The sequence below is a fragment of the Bos indicus genome, chromosome 16, assembly GCF_029378745.1.
Source record: "Bos indicus isolate NIAB-ARS_2022 breed Sahiwal x Tharparkar chromosome 16, NIAB-ARS_B.indTharparkar_mat_pri_1.0, whole genome shotgun sequence".
In the NCBI taxonomy this organism is placed as follows: Eukaryota; Metazoa; Chordata; class Mammalia; order Artiodactyla; family Bovidae; genus Bos; species Bos indicus.
Window position 1 is genome coordinate 4,452,616 of NC_091775.1, and position 16,579 is coordinate 4,469,194.

A 16,579-nucleotide genomic window follows, 5' to 3' on the forward strand; every position below is an offset into this window, starting at 1 on the left:
GATAAATTTATTTATTTTTGGGCTGGGTCTTCATTGCTGCGAGGGCTTTTCTCTAGTTGCCGCGAGCAGGCGCTAGTCTGCAGTTGTGGTGTGTGGGCTTCTTATGGCAGTGGTTTGTCTTGTTGTGAGCGTGGGCTCCAGGGCACGTGCACTTCAGGGGTTGCCCTGAGTGGACTCATTAGCTGTGGTTCCCAGGCTCTAGAGCCCAGGCTCAATAGCTGTGGCCCATGGGTTCAATGGCTCCGAGTATGGAACCTGGGATCTTCCCAGACCAGGGATTGAACCTGTGTCTCCTGCAATGGCAGGTGGACTGTTTACTACTGAGCCACCAGAGAAGCCCTTAATATTTTTATTTATTTATTTGGCTGTACCAGGTCTTAGTTGAGGCCTGTGGGGTCTAGTTTCCTGACCAGGGATCAAACCTGGGTCCCCTGCATTGGGAGCACGGAGTCTTAGCCACAGGGAAGTCCTGACACTTTAGACTTCTGGCCTCCCGAACTGCTGAGAGAATAAATTTCTGTTGTTGTTAGCCATAGAATTTGTGATAATTTGTTACCACAAACTAATACAAGAGAAACTAATATAAGCCCTGTGAAACTAATACAAGAGAAATAAAAACACATCCTCACAAAAAGATCTGTGTGCAATGTTCATAGAAACTTTATTCATAATAGCTCCAAACTGGAAACAGCTCACATGTTCACTGACAGGTGACTGGATAAACGTGGTAAATCCATTCAGTGGACTCATACTCCTTAAGAAAAAGAATAAGTGACTGAGATAAACACCCATATGGGCAAATCTCAGAAGCAACTTGTTGAGAGAAAGAAGCCAGACACTAAAGAGAACATACTGTAACTCCATTTATATGAAACTCAAGAACGAGCACCCACTCCAGTGTTCTTGCCTGGAAAATTCCATGGACAGAGGAGTCTGGGGGGCTACAGTCCATGCGGTCACATAGTTGGACACGACTGAGCACGCATGCATGCACAGGAACAAGCAACGCTAATCTATGGCAGTTGTCTCTGAGGCAACATCATTAACTGGAAAGGGGCCCAAGGGAACTTTTTGAGGTAATAGAAACAGTCTATATCTTGATTGGGGTATGTGTTTCACAGGGGTACAAATTGGTCAGAACTCATCAAATATACACTTAAGATCTGTGCATTTACTGGGTGTAAAATTTACCTTAATGGTAACTAAAAAAATCCAAAAATAAAAAAAGTGGGGAATACGATTATATGGACTTGAATGTATGTGAGAGTTTGTGTTTCCAGGAAAAAGGTAGAAAAGGGGAATTACTTGGTAATTACTTGGTAAAAGGTAGAAGAGGGTGATTTTTTTCCAAGATCAGATTTCAAGTCTAATCCAAAGTAGTTCAGATAAAGATTTTATTCCTACCTGTAGGGTTGCCAGATTTAGCAAACAAAAATAGGTGTCCAGTTAAATTTGAATTTCAGATGTATAATTTCTTGTATCACTGTATCCCAAATCTTGCATGAGACATATTTGTACCCTACCTATGATTCTGTCATATAGTGAGAATATGCTTGTAATCTGTGAGGTCCAGCCCAGGAAAGGCAGGTAAAGCCAGAGAAAAAAGGACTATCCTAGGAAGGTGAGTGGAAATTCCTATAGTAGGTATAAGTTCAATGACTGATTGAATCTGTGAGAGCTGATTCTTGGGGACTAAAAAACAAAAAGGGGCTAGGGCATGCAGATTATGGTGTGTGGATGGATCTGAGTCCTCTGTGCACCTAGCAATGGGCTTTGCCTATAAAAGACACCTGAAAAAAATCTGATTTTGGTGCACATAATCTGGAGGACAGGAAGTAGAAACTATGGGTTTGGGATCACATTCACATTGATGCTATTTCCTGCAAAGCTTAGGCAGTCTACAAAGAAAGCTATTTGTTTAAACAGAGACTGCATGAGAGAAGATGATGCTTGCCTTCTAATCATCAAATCCCAGGGAAAACAAAAATGTTCTCATCGCTTTTTTAGAGGTCAGCTTTAAAAAGTCATATTTCCTTTCCATTACTCTCTAGTTCCCAGGGCCATGGTACTTCTGGGAATGTTGGTGTGAGGACACATTGTTCTTCAGTGAGCCTTGTTTTTTTTTTTCTATTTTTGGCCACACAGCACAGCTTGTGGGATATTAGTTCCCCAACCAGGGATCAAACTCAGGCCCCTTCAGCAAAAGCACCAAGCCCTGACCACTGGACCGCCAGTGAATTTCCTCAGTGAGCCTTTCTTAACCTTCATACTCAGTAGGGTGAAGGAGCACAAACCAGATTATAGATGGAGTTTTCTAAAGTTATCTTTTTCCTTATTGAGAACTGTGATTTCCTGATTCACTTGTGCTTTCTGCTTCCAAGGAGGACAGCAGATGTAAAAAGCTCAGGTGAGGGAGCAAGCCCTGGGGCTCTCTCTGAACAGCGGAGAAACCCACCAGGAGCTCAGGAAGCCTGAAGAAAAGAGGCTGCTTTCCAGGGCCTGCCAGAAGTATACTTTGTGATCTCTGTGGCTCCTTGAGGGGTCTTACTGCAGAAAGACTGTTTCTTCATGAGCAAGACCAGGCTTTTGTCTTAAAAAGCAAGCAAACAAATAAAAGTGAAGACTTCCCTGCATCAGGTGACCAGCAAGCACAATTTTGAAGGGAGGAGTGGATTTTAAGATGGAGATTTCCATTTATCAGGGACTGGTTTCTAAAATTCTGGCGACATTGTCATCTTTACTGAGAGCCTCCTATGTGCTTGGTATTGTACTTGATGGGGGGGATATGAAGATTATCAATAAAACAAATTCCTGTCTTAAGGAGTAAGACAGACCCGTGCATGCATCGTTATAATCAAAGCCAGTGGAAGTACCTGGAATTCCTTCATACCTAGATATGTGCTTATTTGTTTAGAGGAGAGAGGGACTGAGCTGGCCAGGGAAAAGGGCAGAGAAGATCTCCAGCTTTAAGACCTCGAATCCCTGCAGACAACAGTACCAGCATCCTTAGAAGGCAATTTTGACATCATCAGTTTTTCTGAATTTTTTTGGGAATCTTACACTTGTCGCCTAACTGTCCCCACAAGGCACTTATCCAAGTATTTCTTCCAGGCACATATGGTTGTCTCCACTGGAGAAATCCAGATATAAACAGTATTCTCATTCATACATTTTCAGTTAATTTTAACTTTCCTAGTGGATTAACTCCCTGGGAAAATGTTTGACTACAACTTCCCTTAATCCAGCTTTTATTATGATACAAAGACATACATGAAATGAGAGGATTATGAACACGGAGACATATCGATAGGGCCCTTAGCGTTGGGATTAAATTATCTCGCATGGGGAATACTTCACCAATTGTTTTACAGAGCATACGAAGGGGGTGCATTTTTGATGGAGAGGGCAACCTGCCTGCCTCATTCAGGTGATGGCCGAGATGAATTGCACAGCCTGGCATCCAGACATTTGAGATCTGGGAAGGTGAAGATTTCCAGTAGCTAGGTGACCCAGTGCAAATTTTCAGGATTTAAGTGACATCAGAAAATCTGATCTCCATGTCCAGCTATAGCAAATATCAGTGGGTTTTGCTGCCCAACATCCATTCATGCCTTTCCTGGAACCTGCTCTAGCGGTTTTTCTCTGGAGAATTGCTATCTCCCTAACTCCTTGTCCTATGTACTTCAGATGACACTGCTTTTGGCTCCAGGTGGCTCCAGCCTGACCAATTACAGCATTGCATTTTCCTAGTCAGAGATTTGGTTCAAGAATGGAGCCAATCAAAGCCAACAACATACAGTTAGACTTCGTGGAGACTACTGAGAGAGCTTTTCCACTAAGTTGATCCTGGAAGTGCCACTAGGCAGCCTGAGAATGAAGCCAGTGTGGAGACAAGCAATAAGGAGGGAACAGGCACACGCCATGCCTGAATTTAGCCCTATTGCTTTTAAAAATTATTTTCAAATGTTTATAAGACATTTTCTTTAAGCAGTTCTAGTTGGTTTTTTTATATTTGCAATAGAAGAAGCCCTGACCTGTACACTAGGTGACAGAGAGCAAGTTTCCTTGGCCCAGGTGCCGTGAATGGAGCAGGTTTAGTGGGCTTCAGAGGTCCAGGTAACTCAGTAGGACTTGGTCTCCAAGGTCTACACTAGTGAGTTCCAAACTTTATTGATGAACAACAGCCACCACAAACATATTAATGGAGCTCCTTACCAAGAAATTCTTGATCACACTATCTAGAGAAATGGAGGATAGGCAGGAATTGATGTTTTTCAAAAGTACCCATAACATTTATCTGTTGCAGCACCCCAAAATTTAGTAGCTTAAAATAACAATAACTGTGTCTGTTCACAGTCCTCGAGGCGCTGCTGACCTGGTTTTTCTGTTCGCTTTGCTTGGGATCCTGATGGGGCTGCTATTATCTGTCAACTCATTTCCTGTCTTGCTAGCAGTTGATGTTGGTTGAGGGTTCTCCACTAATCTAGCTCAGATTTGTCCACATGGTGGCAGCATCTGAATGAGAGAGAGCAAGAAGGAAGGAAGAAAAGGAGAAAAAAAAGAAACTGTGAGGTCTCTGAGGCCTAAACTCATAACCACACAAGACCAATTTTGTTGCATTCTATTGGTCACAGCAAGTCACATGGCTAGCCAGAGTCAGGAGCTGGGAAACTACTCTTCACCACCTAATGGGAGCAGCTGCAAAGAATATGTGGCTGTGTTTAATTTACCATAGTACTCAAGCTTCTTAAGCTTTAATGTAACAAATTACCAAAAACTTAGTGGGTTAGAACAACACAGATGTAATATCTTACAGTTCTGAAGGCCAGAAGTCCTAAAATCAAGTTATTGGCAGAGCTGTCTTCTTTCTGAAGGCTTTATGGGAATCTGTTCCCTTGCTTTTTTCAGCTTCTAGAGGCCACTTTTATTCCTTGATTTGTGTCTCCTTCCTCGAGCTTTAAGACCGAAAACAAGCATCGTATATCCCATCCCTCCCCCCACTTCTGCTTCTGTTGTTACATCTTCTTTTCTAACCCTCCTGCCTCCCTCTTCCATATTATAAGATGCTTGTGATTACAGTGGGCCCATCCTGATAATTTAGGATAATTTCCCTAATTTAAGATCCTTAATAACATTTCAAAGTCCCTTTTGCCATATAAGGTGACTTACTGACAGGTTCTGGGGATCAGAACACGGACATATTTGGAAAACAGTATTCTGTCCACCACATTTGGGAATTTTATACCAAGGGAAACTGTCACACAATTCAAAGGATCCAGTGATCAAGTTTGGGTTACCTTGACAGGCTCTGAGAGCTCAGGTAGCCAAAGGACTGAGCTTTAGAATCAAGCAGACCAAGGTTTGGATTCTAGTTCACCACTGGGGGAAAAAAAAGAAACATACTGTGATAGTTGTGATTAAGTTTTATCTGGGACAAAATGAAAACTATATCCCAGGAGACAGCTTCTGTGATAACTCTGAGGGACTGCTCTGAAGTGGTAAGGGGGGAGATGAGTATATATATGATGATGGTAAAGAGGGATTCATGTAATCAAGTACACATTTTGGCAGAAGTTTGCTGTTAGTAACAAGAAACATATGTTTCCTTTTGAGAAGATACGAGAAGATGCAAGAAATTGGGCTTGTAAAACCTTCTCCTGAAAATATCTAACTAAATGAATGCCTGTTCTGCCAGTTTTTCTCAGAGCACAGTGCCTCACCCCTGATTTCCACCCTGAACCCCTTTCAGGGTAAGCCGCAGGGCAGCAACTACAGTGGCTTCATTCTTGCGGTGCCAGATGGCAGGTGATAGGTTTTAGTTGGCAGTGTCCGATCATGGTCATAAATTTGACCGTGGTTTGGGAGACATCTAGTGACTATTTTGTCCCACAGTGTTAAGGAACGGTTATTCCTAGGTCAGGTGAGGCTCTCAACATGCAAACTCAATGTGCTATTACCAGGCCAGGCGCTACTAATATAGTCAAATGTCTCTGAATCACAAGACAGTCTTACTAGTCTATTGTGGTCCAGGACACGATGCCCCCTCGTTGCTTTTTCTCACATCTAGAGTTACACTATATAACCATTGATCTAGTATAGAACTATCTATCTGGTCAACTGCTTCTAGTCCCCTGGTCATCATTTTATCAAACACTCAGTCACACACATTTGGTAATGCAAAAACAACAATTTTGTAAAACAGGAAAAATACAAATGATAGTAGTAAGGTTATAAGTAAGAATTTAAGCCAAGAACTTCTATTAGGTGCAGCCAGTATATTCCCAGGTCATCTGACTTAGTCTGTTCTGTGCCAATCCTTATTTTTAAGGGAAGTTATATACTGGCATTGCCCATAAGGCACCCAACCCAATTCCCTACTGCTGTTAGCTGATTATCCTTTGTATGATTTAATTGTTCCTGACATACAGGAGCCTTTAAATTTAAATGTCCATAGCCTGGTGTTAACCACATAAATATATACTGCAATTGTGGGAGGTTCCTTCTAATAAAAACAGGAGGTTATAGCTTTTGACTGAGATTTGACTCCGTATTCTGATTGAGCTTGAGTGATCCTAAAAGAAAATTCATTTTTATAGTAGGAGTCAGAGCAGTTATTATTAATTGGCCAGGTGAGGGGGTCCCACTTAGTAATATCAATACTGGCCTAAAGAGAACTATAATTTCTTTATTCTAGAATAAATTTTCCTAAGGGTCACCCAGTTGGAACCTTCGAGTGGAGAAATCCACTAAAGTAGGGTATAAGTAGTTGATCATAAACCAAACAATTAGGTTAAATTCAAACTCTGCAGGAGACTGAAATATGTTTGGTTCATAAGCAAAGGTATGAGCAATTATCAGAGTAATTGGTATCCAGGCCTGGTCCAGAACCTTGGGTCAGCTGTCTGCTTCAGATGTCATCTTCTTCTCATTCTGGTCTGGTAGTTTCTCCTCCACTTGAGTCCTGTTTTAAGGTGATTTTAAGGTCAGCAGTCCTTTCTATAGGCCAGTGCAGTGCAGGGGCCCTTTCTAAGTGGAAACATTGGTCCAAGAGGCAATTTCCTTAAGTTTCACTGTGTCTGAGCTAGGTAAGAGTACAGAGTACCTGATAAAGGTCTTTCCATCTAGGTTGGAAATAGTCCGTTCAGTTCAGTTCAGTCGCTCAGTCATGTCCGACTCTTTGCGACCCCGTGAACCGCAGCACGCCAGGCCTCCCTGTCCATCACCAACTCCTGGAGTTTACCCAGACCCATGTCCATTGAGTCGGTGATGCCATCCAGCCATCTCATCCTCTGTCGTCCCCTTCTCCTCCTGCCCCCAATCCCTCCCAGCATCAGGGTCTTTTCCAGTGAGTCAACCTTCATATGAGGTGGCCAAAGTATTGGAGTTTCAGCTTCAGCATCAGTCCTTCCAGTGAACACCCAGGACTGATCTCCTTTAGGATGGACTGGTTGGATCTCCTTGCAGTCCAAGGGACTCTCAAGAGTCTTCTCCAACACCACAGTTCAAAAGCATCAATTCTTCGGCGCTCAGCTTTCTTTATAGTCCAACTCTCACATCCATACATGACCACTGGAAAAACCATAGCTTTGACTAGATGGCTTTGTTGGCAAAGTAATGTCTTTTCTTTTTAATATGTTAAGTTGATCATAACTTTCCTTCCAAGGAGTAAGCGTCTTTTAATTTCATGGCTGCAATCTCCATCTGCAGTGATTTTGGAGCCCCCCCAAATAAACTCCACCTCTGATTCCACTGTTTCCCCATCTATTTACCATGAAGTGATGAGACCAGATGCCATGATCTTCGTTTTCTGAAGGTCAAGTTTTAAGCCAACTTTTTCACTCTCCTCTTTCACTTTCATCAAGAGGCTCTTTAGTTCTTCTTCACTTTCTGCCATAAGGGTGGTGTCATCTGCATATCTGAGGCTATTGATATTTCTCCCGGCAGTCTTGCTTCCAGCTTGTGCTTCTTCCAGCCCAGCGTTTCTCATGATGTACTCTGCATAGAAGTTAAATAAGCAGGGTGACAATATATAGCCTTGATGTGCTCCTTTTCCTATTGGAACCAGTCTGTTGTTCCATGTCCAGTTCTAACTGTTGCTTCTTGACCTGCATTCAGGTTTTTCAAGAGGTGGGTCAGGTGGACTGGTATTCCCATCTCTTTCAGAATTTTCCGGTTTATTGTGATCCACACAGTCAAAGGCTTTGGCATAGTCAATAAAGCAGAAATAGATGTTTTTCTGGCACTCTCTTGCTTTTTAAATGATGTCTTTTCCAGCATGCATAATCTCTGGCTGAAGGTCATGATGCATCTGATCTTCATCCAAAGATAGATTACTGAGATAAGCTTCAGAAACAAATTAGAATGTCCTTTTATTTTACAATAATATAACAGTAAGGAACTGACTTGGAACTGAGTCTTAGGCAGTAAGTACAGAGATAAATTAACAAAACCAGAATTTTTTTTTATTGAAAGATAATTGCTTTACAGAATTTTGTTGTTTTCTGTCAAACTTCAACATGAATCAGACAGAAGTTACATATATCCCCTCCCTTTTGAATCTCCCTCCTATCTCCCTCCCCATCCCACACCTCTAGGTTGACACAGAACACAGGGTTTCCCGAGTCATACAGCAAATTCCCGTTGGCTATCTGTTTTATATATGGTAATGTAAGTTTCCATATTACTCTCTCCGTACATCTTACCCTCTCCTGGCCTCTCCCCATGTCCATAAGTCTGTTCTCTATGTCTGTTTCTCCATTGCTGCCCTGTAAATAAATTCTTCAGTACCATTTTTCTAGATTCTGTGTATATGCATTAGAATACTACATTTATCTTTCTCTTTCTGACTCACTTCACTCTGTATAACAGGTTCTAGGTTCATCCACCTCATCCGAACTGATTCAAATGCATTCCTTTTTGTGGCTGAGTAATATTCCATTGTGTATATGTGCCACAGCTTCTTTATCCATGCATCTGTCAATGGACATCTAGGTTGCTTCCATGTTCTAGCTATTGTAAATAGTGCTGCAATGACAGTGGGATACATGTGTCTTTTTCAATTTTGGTTTCCTCAGGGTATATACCTAGGACTGGGATTGCTGGGTCATATGGTGGTTTTATTCCTAGTTTTTAAGGAATCTTCATACCATCTTCCATAGTGGCTGTATCAGTTTACATTCCCACCAACAATGCAAGAGGGTTCCCTCTTCTCCACACCCTCTCCAGCATTTATTGTTTGTAGACTTTTTGATGTTGGCCATTCTGACTGGTGTGAGGTGATATCTCACTGTAGTTTTGATTTGCATTTCTCTAATAATGAGTGACGTTGAAAATCTTTTCATGTGTTGTTAGCCATCCTATATCTTCTTTGGAGAAAAGTCTGTTTAGGTCTTTTTCCCACTTTCTGATTAGGTTGTTTGTTTTTCTGGCATTGAGCTATATGAGCTGTTTGTATATTTTGGAAATTATTCCTTTGTCAGTTGTTTCATTTGCTATTATTTTTTTCCCATTCTGAGGGTTGTCTTTTCACCTTGCTTAGAGTTTCCTTTGCTGTGCAAAAGCTTTTGAGTTTAATCAGGTCCCACTAGTTTACTTTTGTTTTTATTTCTGTTACTCTAGGAGGTGAGTCATAGCAGATCTTTGGTTTATGTCATCGAGTGCTCTGCCTATGTTTTCCTCTAAGAGTTTTATAGTTTCTGGTCTTACATTTAGGTCTTTAATCCATTTTGAGTTTATGTATGGTGTTAGGAAGTGTTCTAATTTCATTCTTTTACATGGAACTGTCCAGTCTTCCCAGCACCATTTATTGAAGAGGCTGTCTTTACCCCATTGTATATTCTTGCCTCCTTTGTCAAAAATAAAGTACCCATAAGTGCATGGGTTTATTTCTGGGCTCTCTGTCTTGTTCCATTGGTCTATACTTCTGTTTTTGTGCCAGTGCTATACTGTCTTGATGACTGTAGCTTTGTAGTATAAGCTGAAGTCAGGAAGGTTGATTCCTCCAGCTCCATTCTTCTTTCTCAAGACTGCTTTGGCTATTTGGGGTCTTTTGTGTTTCCATATGAATTGTGAAATTTTTTGTTCTAGCTCTGTGAAAAATGCCATTGGTAATTTGATAGGGATTGCATTGAATCTCTAGGTTGCATTTGGTAGTATAGTCATTTTCACAATATTGATGCTTCCTACCCAGGAACATGGAATATCCCTCCATCTGTTTATGTCATCTTTGATTTCTTTCATTAGTGTCTTATAATTTTCTGTGTACATTTCTTTTGTCTCCTTAAGTAAGTTTATTCCTAGGTATTTAATTCTTTTTGTTGCAATGGTGAATGGGATTAATTCCTTAATTTCTCTGATTTTTCATTGTTAGTATATAGAAATGCAAGTGATTTCTGTGTATTGATTTTGTATCCTACAACTTTGCTAAGTTCACTGATTAGCTCTAGTAGTTTTCTGATACTGTCTTTAGGGTTTTCTATGTACAGTATGTCATCTGCAAACAGTGAGAGCTTTACTTATTTCCTGATCTGGATTCCCTGTATTTCTTTTTCTTCTCTGATTGCTGTAGCTAGGACTTCCAGAACTATGTTGAATAATAGTGGTGAAAGTGGACACCCTTGTCTTGTTCCTGATCTTAGGGGGAATGTTTTCAGTTTTTCACCATTGAGAATATAATGTGTGCTATAGGCTTATCATATACGGCCTTTACTAGGTTGAGGTAGGTTCCTTCTATGCACATTTTTTTGAAGAGTTTTAATCATAAATGGGTGCTGAATTTTGTGAAAGGCTTTTTCTGCATCTATTGAGATTCAGTTTAGTTCAGTTCAGTCGCTCAGTCGTGTCCGACTTTTTGCGACCCCATGAATCGCAGCACGCCAGGCTGTCCATCACCAACTCCCAGACTTCACCCAGACTCACATCCACCGAGTCAGTGATGCCATCCAGCCATCTCATCCTCTGTCGTCCCCTTCTCCTCCTGCCCCCAATCCCTCCCAGCATCAGAGTCTTTTCCAATGAGTCAACTCTTTGCATGAGGTGGCCAAAGTACTGGAGTTTCAGCTTTAGCATCATTCCTTCCAAAGAAATCCTCTATTGAGATTATCATATGGTTTTTATGATTCAATTTGTTAATATGGTGTATCACATTGATTGATTTGCATATATTGAAGAATCCTTGCATCCCTGGAATAAACCCAATTTGATCATGGTGTGTGAGCTTTTTGATGTGTTGCTTAATTCTGCTTGCTAAAATTTTGTTGAGAATTTTTGCATCTATGTTCATCAAGGATATTGGCCTGTAGTTTTCTTTTTTGTATTGTCATCCGTTAACAAAACCAGAATTTAATATCCACTAAAACCTGCTCTTTTCTCTCTATAATTGCCCTCATTTTTACCAAATATAGCTAAATTGAGACGAATTTGTTTGTATATTAAATCTGCTTTTAATAAACTTTGTCTGATTACTTATATAAGTGTAATTGATGTAATAGGCTCTTTTAAATTGACTGTTAGGAAATGTTCATAAAGAGTTTCAGACTGAACTTTTTTAAAGGTCTCTCAGGGCAAGGAAAGCCATGCCAAAGGTTTATCACAGACTTTGCTTTACAAATTTGGGTGAATTCCTCCCTTTTCAAGGTTCCCAAAATATCACCAGCCAGGAGGTTGCCTTCCTCATTCACCTGATAAGGCTATTGGGAACCTATGAGTTTCCAATTTCTGGAGGGCTCAGGTAAAGAGAAAAGATAAATGTTTCAATTCTGTTTACAAAGGTCAGTTCAGTTCAGTTGCTCAGTCATGTCTAACTCTGCGACTCCATGAATTGCAGCACGCCAGGCCTCCCTGTCCATCACCAACTCCCGGAGTTCACTCAAACTCACGTCCACCGAGTCAGTGATGCCATCCAGCCATCTCATCCTCTGTTGTCCCCTTCTCCTCCTGCCCCAATCCCTCCCAGCATCAGAGTCTTTTCCAATGAGTCAACTCTTCGCATGAGGTGGCCAAAGTACTGGAGTTTCAGCTTTAGCATCATTCCTTCCAAAGAAATCCCAGGGCTGATCTCCTTCAGAATGGATTGGTTGGATCTCCTTGCAGTCCAAGGGACTCTCAAGAGTCTTCTCCAACACCACAGTTCAAAAGCATCAATTCTTCGGTGCTCAGGCTTCTTCACAGTCCAACTCTCACATCCATACATGACCACTGGAAAAACCATAGCTTTGACTAGATGGCTTTGTTGGCAAAGTAATGTCTTTTCTTTTTATTATGTTAAGTTGATCATAACTTTCCTTCCAAGGAGTAAGCGTCTTAATTTCATGGCTGCAATCTCCATCTGCAGTGATTTTGGAGCCCCCCCAAATAAACTCCACCTCTGTTTCCACTGTTTCCCCATCTATTTACCATGAAGTGATGAGACCAGATGCCATGATCTTCGTTTTCTGAAGGTCAAGTTTTAAGCCAACTTTTTCACTCTCCTCTTTCACTTTCATCAAGAGGCTCTTTAGTTCTTCTTCACTTTCTGCCATAAGGGTGGTGTCATCTGCATATCTGAGGTTATTGATATTTCTCCCGGCAGTCTTGCTTCCAGCTTGCGCTTCTTCCAGCCCAGCGTTTCTCATGATGTACTCTGCATAGAAGTTAAATAAGCAGGGTGACAATATATAGCCTTGATGTGCTCCTTTTCCTATTGGAACCAGTCTGTTGTTCCATGTCCAGTTCTAACTGTTGCTTCTTGACCTGCATACAGGTTTTTCAAGAGGTGGGTCAGGTGGACTGGTATTCCCATCTCTTTCAGAATTTTCCGGTTTATTGTGATCCACACAGTCAAAGGCTTTGGCATAGTCAATAAAGCAGAAATAGATGTTTTTCTGGCACTCTCTTGCTTTTTAAATGATGTCTTTTCCAGCATGCATAATCTCTGGCTGAAGGTCATGATGCATCTGATCTTCATCCAAAGATAGATTACTGAGATAAGCTTCAGAAACAAATTAGAATGTCCTTTTATTTTACAATAATATAACAGTAAGGAACTGACTTGGAACTGAGTCTTAGGCAGTAAGTACAGAGATAAATTAACAAAACCAGAATTTTTTTTTATTGAAAGATAATTGCTTTACAGAATTTTGTTGTTTTCTGTCAAACTTCAACATGAATCAGACAGAAGTTACATATATCCCCTCCCTTTTGAATCTCCCTCCTATCTCCCTCCCCATCCCACACCTCTAGGTTGACACAGAACACAGGGTTTCCCGAGTCATACAGCAAATTCCCGTTGGCTATCTGTTTTATATATGGTAATGTAAGTTTCCATATTACTCTCTCCGTACATCTTACCCTCTCCTGGCCTCTCCCCATGTCCATAAGTCTGTTCTCTATGTCTGTTTCTCCATTGCTGCCCTGTAAATAAATTCTTCAGTACCATTTTTCTAGATTCTGTGTATATGCATTAGAATACTACATTTATCTTTCTCTTTCTGACTCACTTCACTCTGTATAACAGGTTCTAGGTTCATCCACCTCATCCGAACTGATTCAAATGCATTCCTTTTTGTGGCTGAGTAATATTCCATTGTGTATATGTGCCACAGCTTCTTTATCCATGCATCTGTCAATGGACATCTAGGTTGCTTCCATGTTCTAGCTATTGTAAATAGTGCTGCAATGACAGTGGGATACATGTGTCTTTTTCAATTTTGGTTTCCTCAGGGTATATACCTAGGACTGGGATTGCTGGGTCATATGGTGGTTTTATTCCTAGTTTTTAAGGAATCTTCATACCATCTTCCATAGTGGCTGTATCAGTTTACATTCCCACCAACAATGCAAGAGGGTTCCCTCTTCTCCACACCCTCTCCAGCATTTATTGTTTGTAGACTTTTTGATGTTGGCCATTCTGACTGGTGTGAGGTGATATCTCACTGTAGTTTTGATTTGCATTTCTCTAATAATGAGTGACGTTGAAAATCTTTTCATGTGTTGTTAGCCATCCTATATCTTCTTTGGAGAAAAGTCTGTTTAGGTCTTTTTCCCACTTTCTGATTAGGTTGTTTGTTTTTCTGGCATTGAGCTATATGAGCTGTTTGTATATTTTGGAAATTATTCCTTTGTCAGTTGTTTCATTTGCTATTATTTTTTTCCCATTCTGAGGGTTGTCTTTTCACCTTGCTTAGAGTTTCCTTTGCTGTGCAAAAGCTTTTGAGTTTAATCAGGTCCCACTAGTTTACTTTTGTTTTTATTTCTGTTACTCTAGGAGGTGAGTCATAGCAGATCTTTGGTTTATGTCATCGAGTGCTCTGCCTATGTTTTCCTCTAAGAGTTTTATAGTTTCTGGTCTTACATTTAGGTCTTTAATCCATTTTGAGTTTATGTATGGTGTTAGGAAGTGTTCTAATTTCATTCTTTTACATGGAACTGTCCAGTCTTCCCAGCACCATTTATTGAAGAGGCTGTCTTTACCCCATTGTATATTCTTGCCTCCTTTGTCAAAAATAAAGTACCCATAAGTGCATGGGTTTATTTCTGGGCTCTCTGTCTTGTTCCATTGGTCTATACTTCTGTTTTTGTGCCAGTGCTATACTGTCTTGATGACTGTAGCTTTGTAGTATAAGCTGAAGTCAGGAAGGTTGATTCCTCCAGCTCCATTCTTCTTTCTCAAGACTGCTTTGGCTATTTGGGGTCTTTTGTGTTTCCATATGAATTGTGAAATTTTTTGTTCTAGCTCTGTGAAAAATGCCATTGGTAATTTGATAGGGATTGCATTGAATCTCTAGGTTGCATTTGGTAGTATAGTCATTTTCACAATATTGATGCTTCCTACCCAGGAACATGGAATATCCCTCCATCTGTTTATGTCATCTTTGATTTCTTTCATTAGTGTCTTATAATTTTCTGTGTACATTTCTTTTGTCTCCTTAAGTAAGTTTATTCCTAGGTATTTAATTCTTTTTGTTGCAATGGTGAATGGGATTAATTCCTTAATTTCTCTGATTTTTCATTGTTAGTATATAGAAATGCAAGTGATTTCTGTGTATTGATTTTGTATCCTACAACTTTGCTAAGTTCACTGATTAGCTCTAGTAGTTTTCTGATACTGTCTTTAGGGTTTTCTATGTACAGTATGTCATCTGCAAACAGTGAGAGCTTTACTTATTTCCTGATCTGGATTCCCTGTATTTCTTTTTCTTCTCTGATTGCTGTAGCTAGGACTTCCAGAACTATGTTGAATAATAGTGGTGAAAGTGGACACCCTTGTCTTGTTCCTGATCTTAGGGGGAATGTTTTCAGTTTTTCACCATTGAGAATATAATGTGTGCTATAGGCTTATCATATACGGCCTTTACTAGGTTGAGGTAGGTTCCTTCTATGCACATTTTTTTGAAGAGTTTTAATCATAAATGGGTGCTGAATTTTGTGAAAGGCTTTTTCTGCATCTATTGAGATTCAGTTTAGTTCAGTTCAGTCGCTCAGTCGTGTCCGACTTTTTGCGACCCCATGAATCGCAGCACGCCAGGCTGTCCATCACCAACTCCCAGACTTCACCCAGACTCACATCCACCGAGTCAGTGATGCCATCCAGCCATCTCATCCTCTGTCGTCCCCTTCTCCTCCTGCCCCCAATCCCTCCCAGCATCAGAGTCTTTTCCAATGAGTCAACTCTTTGCATGAGGTGGCCAAAGTACTGGAGTTTCAGCTTTAGCATCATTCCTTCCAAAGAAATCCTCTATTGAGATTATCATATGGTTTTTATGATTCAATTTGTTAATATGGTGTATCACATTGATTGATTTGCATATATTGAAGAATCCTTGCATCCCTGGAATAAACCCAATTTGATCATGGTGTGTGAGCTTTTTGATGTGTTGCTTAATTCTGCTTGCTAAAATTTTGTTGAGAATTTTTGCATCTATGTTCATCAAGGATATTGGCCTGTAGTTTTCTTTTTTGTATTGTCATCCGTTAACAAAACCAGAATTTAATATCCACTAAAACCTGCTCTTTTCTCTCTATAATTGCCCTCATTTTTACCAAATATAGCTAAATTGAGACGAATTTGTTTGTATATTAAATCTGCTTTTAATAAACTTTGTCTGATTACTTATATAAGTGTAATTGATGTAATAGGCTCTTTTAAATTGACTGTTAGGAAATGTTCATAAAGAGTTTCAGACTGAACTTTTTTAAAGGTCTCTCAGGGCAAGGAAAGCCATGCCAAAGGTTTATCACAGACTTTGCTTTACAAATTTGGGTGAATTCCTCCCTTTTCAAGGTTCCCAAAATATCACCAGCCAGGAGGTTGCCTTCCTCATTCACCTGATAAGGCTATTGGGAACCTATGAGTTTCCAATTTCTGGAGGGCTCAGGTAAAGAGAAAAGATAAATGTTTCAATTCTGTTTACAAAGGTCAGTTCAGTTCAGTTGCTCAGTCATGTCTAACTCTGCGACTCCATGAATTGCAGCACGCCAGGCCTCCCTGTCCATCACCAACTCCCGGAGTTCACTCAAACTCACGTCCACCGAGTCAGTGATGCCATCCAGCCATCTCATCCTCTGTTGTCCCCTTCTCCTCCTGCCCCAATCCCTCCCAGCA

At 40.5% G+C, this 16,579-nt stretch overlaps 1 long non-coding RNA gene across 2 annotated transcripts in view; it reads right to left on the reverse strand.

Moving 5' to 3' along the window:
• Nucleotides 1-636: 636 nt before the first annotated feature.
• Nucleotides 637-16,579, reverse strand: part of LOC109570729 (uncharacterized) — a 32,716-nt gene continuing 16,773 nt past the window's right edge. The window contains exons 3-4 of one of the 2 annotated variants that reach the window (XR_011560711.1): nucleotides 4,376-4,515; nucleotides 637-754 (exon numbers count right to left, since the gene is read on the reverse strand). This is a non-coding gene — a long non-coding RNA (uncharacterized lncRNA). The other variant, XR_011560713.1, reaches the window with a different exon arrangement.